The sequence below is a fragment of the Muntiacus reevesi genome, chromosome 1 (genome assembly GCF_963930625.1).
Source record: "Muntiacus reevesi chromosome 1, mMunRee1.1, whole genome shotgun sequence".
NCBI classification, from domain to species: domain Eukaryota; kingdom Metazoa; phylum Chordata; class Mammalia; order Artiodactyla; family Cervidae; genus Muntiacus; species Muntiacus reevesi.
In genome coordinates, this window is record NC_089249.1 from 79463137 (window position 1) to 79474718 (window position 11582).

General features: G+C 41.6%; 1 non-coding gene across 1 annotated transcript; it reads right to left on the reverse strand.

Moving 5' to 3' along the window:
• Positions 1–1376: 1376 nt before the first annotated feature.
• On the reverse strand, positions 1377–1483 carry LOC136156629 (U6 spliceosomal RNA). The gene has a single exon (XR_010661122.1). It is a non-coding gene; the product is annotated as a U6 spliceosomal RNA (small nuclear RNA).
• Positions 1484–11582: the final 10099 nt, after the last annotated feature.

Sequence of the window (11582 nt, forward strand, 5' to 3'; positions counted from 1 at the left end):
TTTAATCACTGAGCCACCTGGGAAGCCTGGGTGATGGCATACGTATGTAAAAATTGATTGAACTGTATATTTTACTATGTATATATGCTTTACCTCAATTTTTTAAAATGGAACAAATGAAACAAAATTGGGACACCACTTTTCATCTGTCAGGTTGGCAAAAATCCCAAATTTGGAAATCCCAAATTTTCCAAAGTTTTAGAGAATTAGGCATACTCATGTTTGGTTGTTGGATGTACGTGTTGGTAAACTTTATATGGGGACAATTTGAAATAGATATAACAACTACAAACATATATACTCTTTGACTCAGGAACCTCACTTCTAGAAGTTTATCTTGCAGATATACTGCATGCAACATGACAAAGATATGAGAGTACACATTTGGTAGACGAATCTGATTCAACATTATTACATTGCATAAAACAGCAAAATATTTGACTTCCGGGGTGGTCCAGTGGTTAAGAATCTACCTGTCAATGCAGGGATCATGAGTTTGATCCCTGGTCTGGGAAGATTCCACATGCCACAGGGCAACTAACTAAGCCCATGCACTACAGCTACTGGAGCCTGCATGATCTAGAGTTGGTGCTCCACAAGAGAAGCCTCTGCAATGAGAAGCCCATGCACCACTATTAGAGAGTAGCCCCCGACCGCCACAACTAGAGAAAGCTGCACACAGCAACAAAGACCCAGTTCAGCCAAAATAAGTAAATAAACAAAATAGACTTAAAAAAGAGCAAAATATTGAAAACATGTCAATGTTTATCAACTAGGTTACTAGATTATGACATAAACACAAAAATTAATACTATGCAGCTCAAAAAGAATAAAGAAGCTATTTCCAGGTGGGATAGGGTGGGAGGTGGGAAGGAGGTTCAGGAGGGAGAGGACATATGTATACCTATGGCTGATTCATGCTGACGTATGGTGAAAACAACAAAATATTGTAAAGCAATTATTCTTCAATTTAAATATAAATAAATTTTAGAAAAGAAACTATTTCCAAGTTGAATGAAAAGAGTTCAAAGATATGTTATTAAGTGAGCTAAGCAAGATGCTACCATTTGTGTAAAAAAGGGAAAACATAATATATATTTGTGTGTGCTCATGCTCACATAAAGAAACTTGGTAAGAACAAAAAAAAAGTTAATAAAAGTGCTTGCTTATATTTACATGGATATAGATGACAATGGAGCAGATGCAAGAGAATTTTTTCACAGTGTATCTTTATATACAGATTTTGTTTTGCAGCTGGGTAATTGCTGACTTTATTATTTTTTTTCATTTATATTTATTAGTTGGAGGCTAATTACTTTACCATATTGTAGTGGTTTTTGCCATACATTGACATGAATCAGCCATGGATTTACATGAAAAATATGGAACGCTTCACGAAGTTGCATGTCATCCTTGCGCAGGGGCCATGCTAATCTTCTCTGTATCGTTCCAATTTTAGTATATGTGCTGCTGAAGCGAGCACAATTGCTGACTTTAAAATTCAACTAGTTTAACTTAAAAGAGGCTATAAGGGGCTTCCCTGGTGGCTCAGTGGTAAAGAATCCGCCTGCCAGTGCAGGAAATGCAGGTTCAATCCTTGGGTTGGGAAAATCTCCCGGAGAAAGAAATGGCAACACACTCCAGTATTCTTGCCTGGGAAATCCCATGGACAGAGGAGCCTGGCAAGCTACATACAGTCCATGGGGTTGCAAACAGTTGGGCACGGCTTAGTGACTAAACAACAACAACCATATGCACTAGCAATTCTGCTTCTGGATATTGAGATGAAGGAAATGAAAACATTAAGTTGAAAAGACATAGGTATCCCCACGTGCACTGCAGCACTATTTAAAATTGCCAAGATATGGAAACAACCCAAGTTTCTGTTAACTTAATGGATAAAGAAAATGTGGTATGTATATTTAATGGAATATTATTTGGCCATGAAAAAGAATGTAATCTTGCTATTTAAGACAACATGGGACTTCCCTGGTGGCAGAGGGGATAAGAATCCACCTGTCAACGCAGGGGGCACAGGCTTGATCCCTAGTCTGGGAAGGTTCCACAAGGTGTGGAGCAACTAAGCCTGTGACCACAATGACTAAACCCTGCATGCTCTAGGACCCGAGAGCCACAACTAATGAGCCCTTGTGCTGCAACTGCTGAAGCTTGCGCAGCTAGAGCCCCTGCTCTGCAACAAGAAATAAGCCTGCTCTCCGCAACTGGAGAAAGCCTGCATGCAGCAACGAAGACCCAGTGGCAGCCAAAAAAAAAAAAAAAGACAACATGGATGGACCTTCAGGACATTTTGCTAAGTTTAATAAATCAGAGAAAGACAAATACCACACAATCTCACTTATATGTGAACTCTAAAACAAACAATTAACAATTACAAAAATTTAACTCATAGATATAGAGAACAAACTGGTAGTTGCCAGTGGTGGGAGTGGAGTGGCAAAATGGCCAAAAGGTACAAACTTACAGTTATAAAATAAATAATAATGGATATGTAATGCATAGCAGGGTGAGTATAGTAAATGATACTGTAGTGTCTATCTGAAAGTTGCTGAGAAAGTAGATCTTAAAAGTGCTCACAAGAAAAAAGACTGACTCTGTATGGTGATGGATGTTAACTAGACTTACTGTGGTGATTATTTTGCAATGTACACAAATATTGAATCCTTATGTTTTATACCTGAAGCTAATAGAATATATTGATTATATCTCAGGAAGTGGAGAGGCTCTGAGATCCCCTGGGAACTGGATCCTGGCAAATTTTAGAGGTGATGTGTGAGTGTGTGTGTGTTAGCTGCTTAGTCGTGTTTGACTCTTTGTGACCTAATGGACTGTAGCCCACCAGGTTCCTCTGGCTCCTCTGTCCGTGGAATTCTTCAGGCAAGAATACTGGAGTGGGTTGCCATTTCTTTCTCCAGGGGTGATATAGGGAAGGTGATATAAGCTGGGTATAGAAGAGGTAGACTTTTTTTTTTTAGATTTATTTATTTATTTGGCTGTGCTGGGTCTTCATTGCGGTACATTGCAGTGGCTTCTCTGGTTGCAGAGCGTGGGCTCTAGGCACACGAGCTCAGTAGTTTTGATACACAGATTTTAATTGCTCTGCGACATGTGGGATCTTCCTGGATCAGAGATCAAACCCATGTCTCCTGCATTGGCAGGCAGACTCCAAACCACTAGACCACCAGGGAAGCCCAAAGAGGGAGATTCCATATGGAGCTCAGGCTTCAGAGCTACTTACTTTCACTGATTGCTTCCAAGGCCCTGGAAGAGGGTCTAGCAATGTGCTCACATGTGTTTGTAAAATCGGCAAAAGGAAGATATTTTAACTATAATTTGCTAAGACCACTCTTTCACTCTGGCCCCTCTACAAGCTTCCCCTTTTGTTGCATAGTATGAAAGTGGCCATAGCCTTGACCAGACAGACCTTTGTTGGTAAAGTAATGTCTCTGCTTTTTAATATACTATCTAGGGAGCTGGTGATGGACAGGGAGGCCTGGCGTGCTGCGATTCATGGGGTCGCAAAGAGTCGGACACGACTGAGCAACTGAACTGAACTGAACTGATGAAAGTGGCCATAGGCATTTTGATGATCTGGCTAAGGTGAGGTTGAGTTGGCACTACATTTTATTGGAGTTCAGTTGTATATATTGACATAGTTTGAAGTCACTTTCATGCACAGTTATTGAGAATCATTTCCATGTAGGAATAGCTTTCAGGAGGAGTCTACCATGGTCTAAGCAGGCTCATCCAACATGGTAACAGGAATAGGACCAGAGTCTATATAAACACAGCATGTGAACATATCCTTTATGCTGAGCACTGGAAGCACACGGTTAGCAGAGGAGAAACAAGGTTTGAAATATACAGAGCCAGAAAATAGTCTATGGAAAATCCTTCCAATCATCAGATATATAAAACTGTAGAGGGAGAATTCAGCTTTCATTGATAACTAGTCAAGACAGAAGTTCTCTCCTATCAGGAATATATTCAGTTATCTAACATGCACTATGTGAACTAGATCAGAAAAAGACAAATATCATATGATATTGTATATATGTGGAATCTAAAATATGACACAAATGAACATATCTATTAAACAGAAACAGACTCACAGACATAGAAAACAAACTTACGGTCACCAAAGGGAAAAGGAAGTGAAGGAGGGATAAATTAGGAGTTTGGGTTAGCAGATACAAGCTGCTGCTGCTGCTAAGTTGCTTCAGTCATGTCCAGCTCTGTGTGACCCCATAGATGGCAGCCCACTAGGCTCCTCTGTCCCTTGGGATTCTCCAGGCAAGAATACTGGAGTGGGTTGCCATTTCCTTCTCCAAGATACAAGCTACTATATATAAAAGAAACAACACGGTTCTATTGTGTGGCACAGGGAATCACATTCAATGTCTTGTAATCAACAATAATGGAGGGACTTCCCTGGGTGTCCTGTGGTTAAGAATTCACCTTGCAATTCAGGGGATGCTGGTTTGTTCCCTGGTTGGAGAACTAAGATCCCACATCCTGCGGAGCAACTAAACCTGTGCCCTGTGACTACTGAGCCTGGGAGCCAGAACTAGAGAGCGTGTGTGTGTGTGTGCCACAACAAAAGATCCCATAGGACGCAACTAAGGCTCAATAAAGCCAAATAAATAAATAACAAATGGAAGAGAAAAAAGATAGCTATTTTTCTGGATTTTGGGATATTTGGATGTTTGTCAGCTTTTGGAAATTTAAAATTTGTAAAATTTTTAATTTGTAACCTTATCTTCACATTCTAATTAAATATTTCATTGCCAATTTTGTTTTGTCTTTCTTAAAGAGGATCCACCAAATTGTATAAGCTTCCAGACCCACAAAACCTGGATCCATCCTGGCAGGCGGCTGGCTGGAGAGGGAATCTGAGGAGACAGTGAGCCTGTCTAATGAGTTTTTAGGTAGGAATATTGTGCTATCACATGGCTCACAGCCTTTTCTAACTCAGTGAAACTGTGAGCCATGCCAGGTAGGGCCACCCAAGATGGACGGGTCATGGTGGAGAATTCTGACAGAAAGAGGTCCACCAGAGAAGGCTAACCACTTCAGTATTCTTGCCCCGAGAACCCCATGAACAGTATGAAAAGGCAAAAAGATATGACACTGAAAGATGAACTCCCCAGGTCAGTAGATGTCCGATATGCTACTGGACAAGAGTGGAGAAATACCTCCAGAAAGAATGAAGCGGCTGAACCAAAGCAAAAATGACACTCAGTTGTGGATGTGACTGGTGATGGAAGTAAAGTCCAATGCTATAAAGAATAATATTGTGTAGGAACCTTGAATGTTAGGTCCATGAATCAAGGTAAATTAGAAGTGGTCAAATAAGAGATGGCAAGAGTGAACCTTGACATTTTAGGAATCAGTGAACTAAAATATGCTGGATGGGCAAATTTAATTCAGATGATCACTACATCTACTACAGTGGGCAAGAATCCTTTAGAAGAAATGGAGTAGCCCTCACTGTCAACAAAAGAGTCTGAAATGTAGTACTGGGGTGCAATCTCAAAAATGACAGAATGATCTCTGTTCATTTCCAAGGCAAACCATTCAATATCACAGTAATCCAAGAATTTTCCCCAACCACTAATGTAAAAGAAGCTGAAGTCAAACAGTTCTATGAAAGCCTACAAAATCTTCTAGAACTAACACCAAAAAAAAGATGACTTTTTCATCATAGGGGACTGAAATGCAAAAGTAGGAAGTCAGGAGATATCCGGAGTAACAGGCAAGTTTGGCCTTGGAATACAAAATGAAGCAGGGCAAAAGCTAACAGAGTTTTGCCAAGGGGACGCACTGGTCATAGCAAACACCCTCTCCCAACAACACAAGAGCCAACTCTACACATGGACATCACCAAATGGTCAATACCGAAATCGGACTGATTATATTCTTTGCAGCCGAAGATGGATAAGCTCTGTACAGTCAGCAAAAACAAGACCAGAAGCTGACTGTGGCTCAGATCATGAACTCCTTACTGCAAAATTCAGACTTAAATTGAAGAAAGCAGGGAAAACCAGTAGACTATTCAGGTATGATCTAAATCAAATCCCTTACAATTGTACAGTGGAAGTGACAAATAGATTCAAGGAATTGGGTCTGATAGAGTGCCTGAAGAACTATGGATGGAAGTTTGTAACATTGTACAGGAGGCAGTAGTCAAGACCATCCCCAAGAAAAAGAAATGCAAAAAGGCAAAATGGTTGTCTGAGGAGGCCTTAGAAATAGCTGAGAAAAGAAGAGAAGCAAAAGGCAAAGGAGAAAAGGAAAGATATATCCATCTGAATGCAGAGTTCCAAAAAATAGCAAGGAGAGATAAGAAAGCCTTCGTTAATGATCAATGCAAAGAAATAGAGGAAAACAATAGAATAGGAAAGACTAAAGACCTCTTCAGAGAAGGCAATGGCAACTCATTCCAGTACTCTTGCCTGGACAATCCCATGGACGGAGGAGCCTGATAGACTTTGGTTCATTGGGTCACTAAGAGTCAGACAGGACTGAGTGTCTTCACTTTCACGTATTGGAGAAGGAAATGGCAACCCACTCCAGTGTTCTTGCCTGGAGAATCCCAGAGACGGGGGAGCCTGGTGAGCTGCAGTCTATGGGGTCGCACAGAGTTGGACACGACTGAAGCGACTTAGCAGCAGCAGCAGAGACCTCTTTAAGAAAATTAGAGATACCAAGGGAACATTTCTTGCAAATATGGACACAATAAAAGACAGAAATGGAATGGACCTAACAGAAGCAGAAGATATTAAGAAGAGGTGGCAAGAATACACAGAAGAACTATACAACAAAGATCTTCATGACCCATATAACCATAATGGTGTGATCACTCACCTAGAGCCAGACAGTCTGGAGTGCAAAGTCAAGTGGGCCTTAGGAAGCATCTTTATGGAAGAAGCTAGTGGAGATGATGAAATTAGAGCTGAGTTATTTCAAATCCTAAAAGATGCTGTTAAAGCGCTGTACTCAATGTGCCTGCAAATTTGGAAAACCCAGCAGTGGCCACAGGACTGGAAAAGACCAGTTTTCATTCCAACGCCAAAGAATGTTCAAACTACAGTACAATTGCATTCATCTCACACGCTAGCAAAGTAATAGTCAACATCCTCCAGGCCAGGCTTCAACAGTACATGAACCGAGAACTTCCAGATGTCCAAGCTGGATTTAGGAAAGGCAGAGGAATAAGAGATCAACATCCGTTTGACTATTGAAAAGGCAAGAGAATTTCAGAAAAACATCTGCTTCATTGACTATGCTAAAGCCTTTGACTGTGTGAATCACAACAAACTGTGGAAAATTCTTCGAGAGATGGGAATACCAGGCCACTTTACCTGCCTCCTGAGAAATCCGTTTGCAGGTCAGGAAGCAACAGTTAGAACCGGACATGGAACAATGGACTGGTTCCAAATTGGGAAAGGAGTACAACAAGGCTGTATACTGTTACCCTGTTTATTTAACTTATATGCAGAGTACATCACGTGGAATGCTGGGCTGGATGAGCACAAGCTGGAATCAGGTTGCCAGGGGAAATATCAATAACCTCAGATATGACACCACCCTTCTGGCAGAAAGCAAAGAGGAACTAAAAAAACCTCTTGGTGAAAGTGAAAGAGGAGAGTGAAAAAGCTGGCTTAAAACTCAACATTTAAAAAACTAAGATCATGGCATCCGGTTCCATCACTTCACGGCCAACAGATGGGGAAACAGTGGAAACAGCGAGAGACTATTTTCTTGGGCTCCAAAATCACTGCAGATGGTGACTGCAGCCATGAAATTAAGAGATGCTTGCTCCTTGGAAGAAAATCTATGACCAACCTAGGCAGCACAATAAAAAGCAGAGACAATACTTTGCCAACAAAGGTCCATCTAGTCAAAGCTATGGTTTTTCCAGTGGTAATGTATAGATGTGAGAGTTGGACCATAAAGAAAGTTGAGCACCAAAGAACTGATGCTTTTGAATATGGTGTTGGAGAAGACTCTTGAGAGTCCCTTGGACTGCAAAGAGATCAAACCAGTCTATTTTAAGGGAAATCAGTCCTGAATATTCATTGGAAAGACTGATGCTGAAGTTGAAGCTCCAGTATTTTGGTCACCTGATGCGAAGAACTAACTCATTGGAAAAGACCCTGATGCTGGGAAAGATTGAAGGCAGGAGGAGAAGGGGACGACAGAAGATGAGATGGTTGGATGGCATCACTGACAACGGACATGAGTTTGAGCAAGCTCCAGGAGTTGGTGATGGACAGGGAAGCCTGGGTTGCTGCAGTTCATAGGGATCACAAAGAGTCGGATACAACTGAGCAATTGAACTGAACTGATTGTGCTCTCAGTGACATAACCCTCCTCCTCGTCATCATCTATATGGAATCTTTAGTAAAATAGGTATTTTTTGTTTTGAAATTGAAAAAAGAATACGGTATGAGAGACTTGTATTAACAGTAGCAACGTCAGAAAAACCGTGGAGGTCGGGGGAGAGAGGGATATGTGTGACCACAAGTTCCATAATAGCCCATCGTTTGACAGATGCTAGGAGGTGACAGTTTCCTGCTCTCTGCACTCCTTAGACTTCACCTGAGTGATTGTGCTCCAGACAGGGAGGTAGGCTGTCAAAAGGACGTTGATGAACCAGGGTGAACACATAGGAGCTCACCCAGAATGGTACAGAGTTTAAAGTCAGATTTTAGAGAAATCTCTAAAGAAACTAGTGATGTTATATTGCTGAGACTCCAGTGGGGGGGACGGTGGGGGAGGAAGGGGGGTTAGGATTAGGGGGTCAGGTTGTCCTTGGAAGAGAGAGGAGGCTTTTACAGAGCTAGAAACGGCAGTGATAGGACCAGTGGAAAAGGTAAGAGGCAGATTGGCCTTTCCATAAACATAAACGGAATTTATATTAAATATCCAACATCAAAGAATTTACAATTCATACTGGAATGATGTTCATCAAATGTTAACAATAACTATTCAATGGCCAAGTTTTAGTTTCTTCTCTGTACCTCTTTATAGAAGTGTGTCATTTCTAGAAAACAATAAAGTCATAAGTTTTTTTTGTTTTCTTGTTTTTGGCAGTGCTTGTGGGATCCTAGTTCCCCAACAGGGCATTGAACTAGGCTCTGAAGGTTAAAATGCCAAGCCCTAATCACTGGACCACCAGGGAACTCCAATCACTACTTCTTTTTTTCTTTTTTAAAAGTCTCTATTAGATAATATCTGGTCTCCAAAGTCTCTGTTCAGCTATTGGAATATCTCTACCCTTGCTTCTTCTCTCAACTGTCACACAAGTGGATTTATTAGATAAGCTCATCCTGAGCTCACAATTTATATAAAAACTCAGCTCGAGGCTCAGAAAAACAAAGGACTCTTCATACAACAAGATGCGCCTTCCTTAGAAGGCAGTTGAAGGAGCATGAGCATGCTTCCTTGTCTGTAAACAAAAATTATTTCCTCAAAAGGAATTCTTATGATTGAAATATCTCCATCTTCTTATATCAGGAAGAATATTCTAATCACAGCTGTTCAAAAACAGAATGGTCTTAGTTCCAAGTCCCTGAAAGTTTTCCAGTAGACCATGAAAGATACACAGACTTTTTAAAAGTGTTTCAGTCCCAGATAAGCAGTTGAAATGCATAACCTCTAGCTTTTCTTATAAGATTTTTAGATCTTACCTCTCATTGAGGGGTCTAATCATGTTGCATTTCACTTACAACTGTCCCTGGATATCAGTAACTCCTCACATTTAGCATTATAGTTTGCATAATATAGACTTTTTAATAATAGCAGCAAACTTAATGAGTTCCTATTACCTGCCCTTAAGTGTTCTAAGGATATGATGGGAAAAAACAATCCTCCAGGCAACCCTATGGGGTAGGTCTTTCTATGATCATTCCCATGTTAGAGCAACAGAGGATGAGATGATTGGATAGCATCACCGATTCAGTGGACATGAACTTGGGCAAACTCCGGGAGATGGTGAGGAACAGGGAAGCCTGGTGTGCTTGGAGTCACAAAGAGTCGGACATGATTTGGCAACTGACCAACAACAGCCACGTTAGAGCAGAAAATTGACACTTAGGGAAGTTGAGAAGTTTGCCCAAAGCTACTTGGATTATAGGTGGCAGAGGGTTGTCCCTTGAGGTCCCATGGTTAAGATTCCACCCTTCCTTTGCAGGGGGCACAGGTTCAATCCATGGTGGGGGAACTAAGATCCCACATGCCACACAGAGAGGCCAAAATATATGTTTTAAGTGGAGCTGAAATTTGAATCCAGAATTAGGCTCTTCAGTTCAATTCAGCTCAGTCGCTCAGTCGTGTCCGACTCTCTGCCACCCCGTGAATCGCAGCATGCCAGGCCTCCCTGTCCATCACCAACTCCTGGAGTTTACTCAAACTCATGTCCATTGAGTCGGTGATGCCATCCAGCCATCTCATCCTCTGTTGTCCCCTTCTCCTCCTGCCCCCAGCATCAGGGTCTTTTCCAATAACTCAGCTCTTTGCATGCAGTGGCCAAAGTGTTGGAGTTTCAGCTTCAGCATCAGTCCTTCCAATCAGCATCATATAGCCTCTCACTTGCTAGAGATTTGAGGTTGCTCCAGTTCTGAATCCTGAGTTATATATGGTATGATGGCCTGGTTTTGGCCTGCTGGGAGTTTGGTGGGCTGAGACAAGATAAGTTGACCTGATCACAGGACATTATCAACAGTCAATGTATGCCATGTGCAGTCCACATTTGAAAGTCTAACGCAGACAGTAACAGTGGAATGCATCAAGTCCAGAAGAGGTGTCATAGTGATTAACAGATGCATCTGATTATGGAATCTTTGCTATGGAAAGGTTCTTACAGGGCAACCAGCCTGACCACTCACTCACGGGTGAAATTTGTGATAGGGAACTGGGTGGATAGGATTTTTCCCCATCTGGACCCCCTCACTACACCTGCGGTTAGCACTGCAATTAAGTGGGTTCCTGCCCCACACCTTCTCTTTTCTAAGGCCTTATCCTCCTCACCAGCATCCAGATTTATCAGCATCTTGATGGTAAACACCTCGCCTGGACTCTTAATTGCATTCCAGTTCAATGAGATTAAATCTCCCTGAACAGCATTAGGTATTTTTGTAATGGTTAATTAATTTATTTTTATATTTTTACAGCTCTTGCAATTAAAAAGAAAAAAATGACTTTCAGGCTGCAAAACTGACCTCTACTGCTAATTAGATTCCATGGATCTGTCCTGAAAGGTATAAATCATTTTTAAAACATTATCACTAAATGTATTGCTATAATAAATAAACTACCCGAGCTCTTCGACCTACAGAAGAGAGAGGATGGAGGGGGGCGTGGTGTGTGAAGATATTTGTCTTTTTCTGTCAGCTCTCTTTTATTTTTCGGGTCTCCGGCTCTCGCACCGCTGGTTCCTCCCGCACACTGTCTACTGTGGGCCCTCCTACCCGCAGCTGGACCACAGCGGGGCCCTCCTACCTCCAGCTGCGCTCCCTCCCTCCCCTTCCAAGGGTGTCACGTGGGCTGATGAGATAATG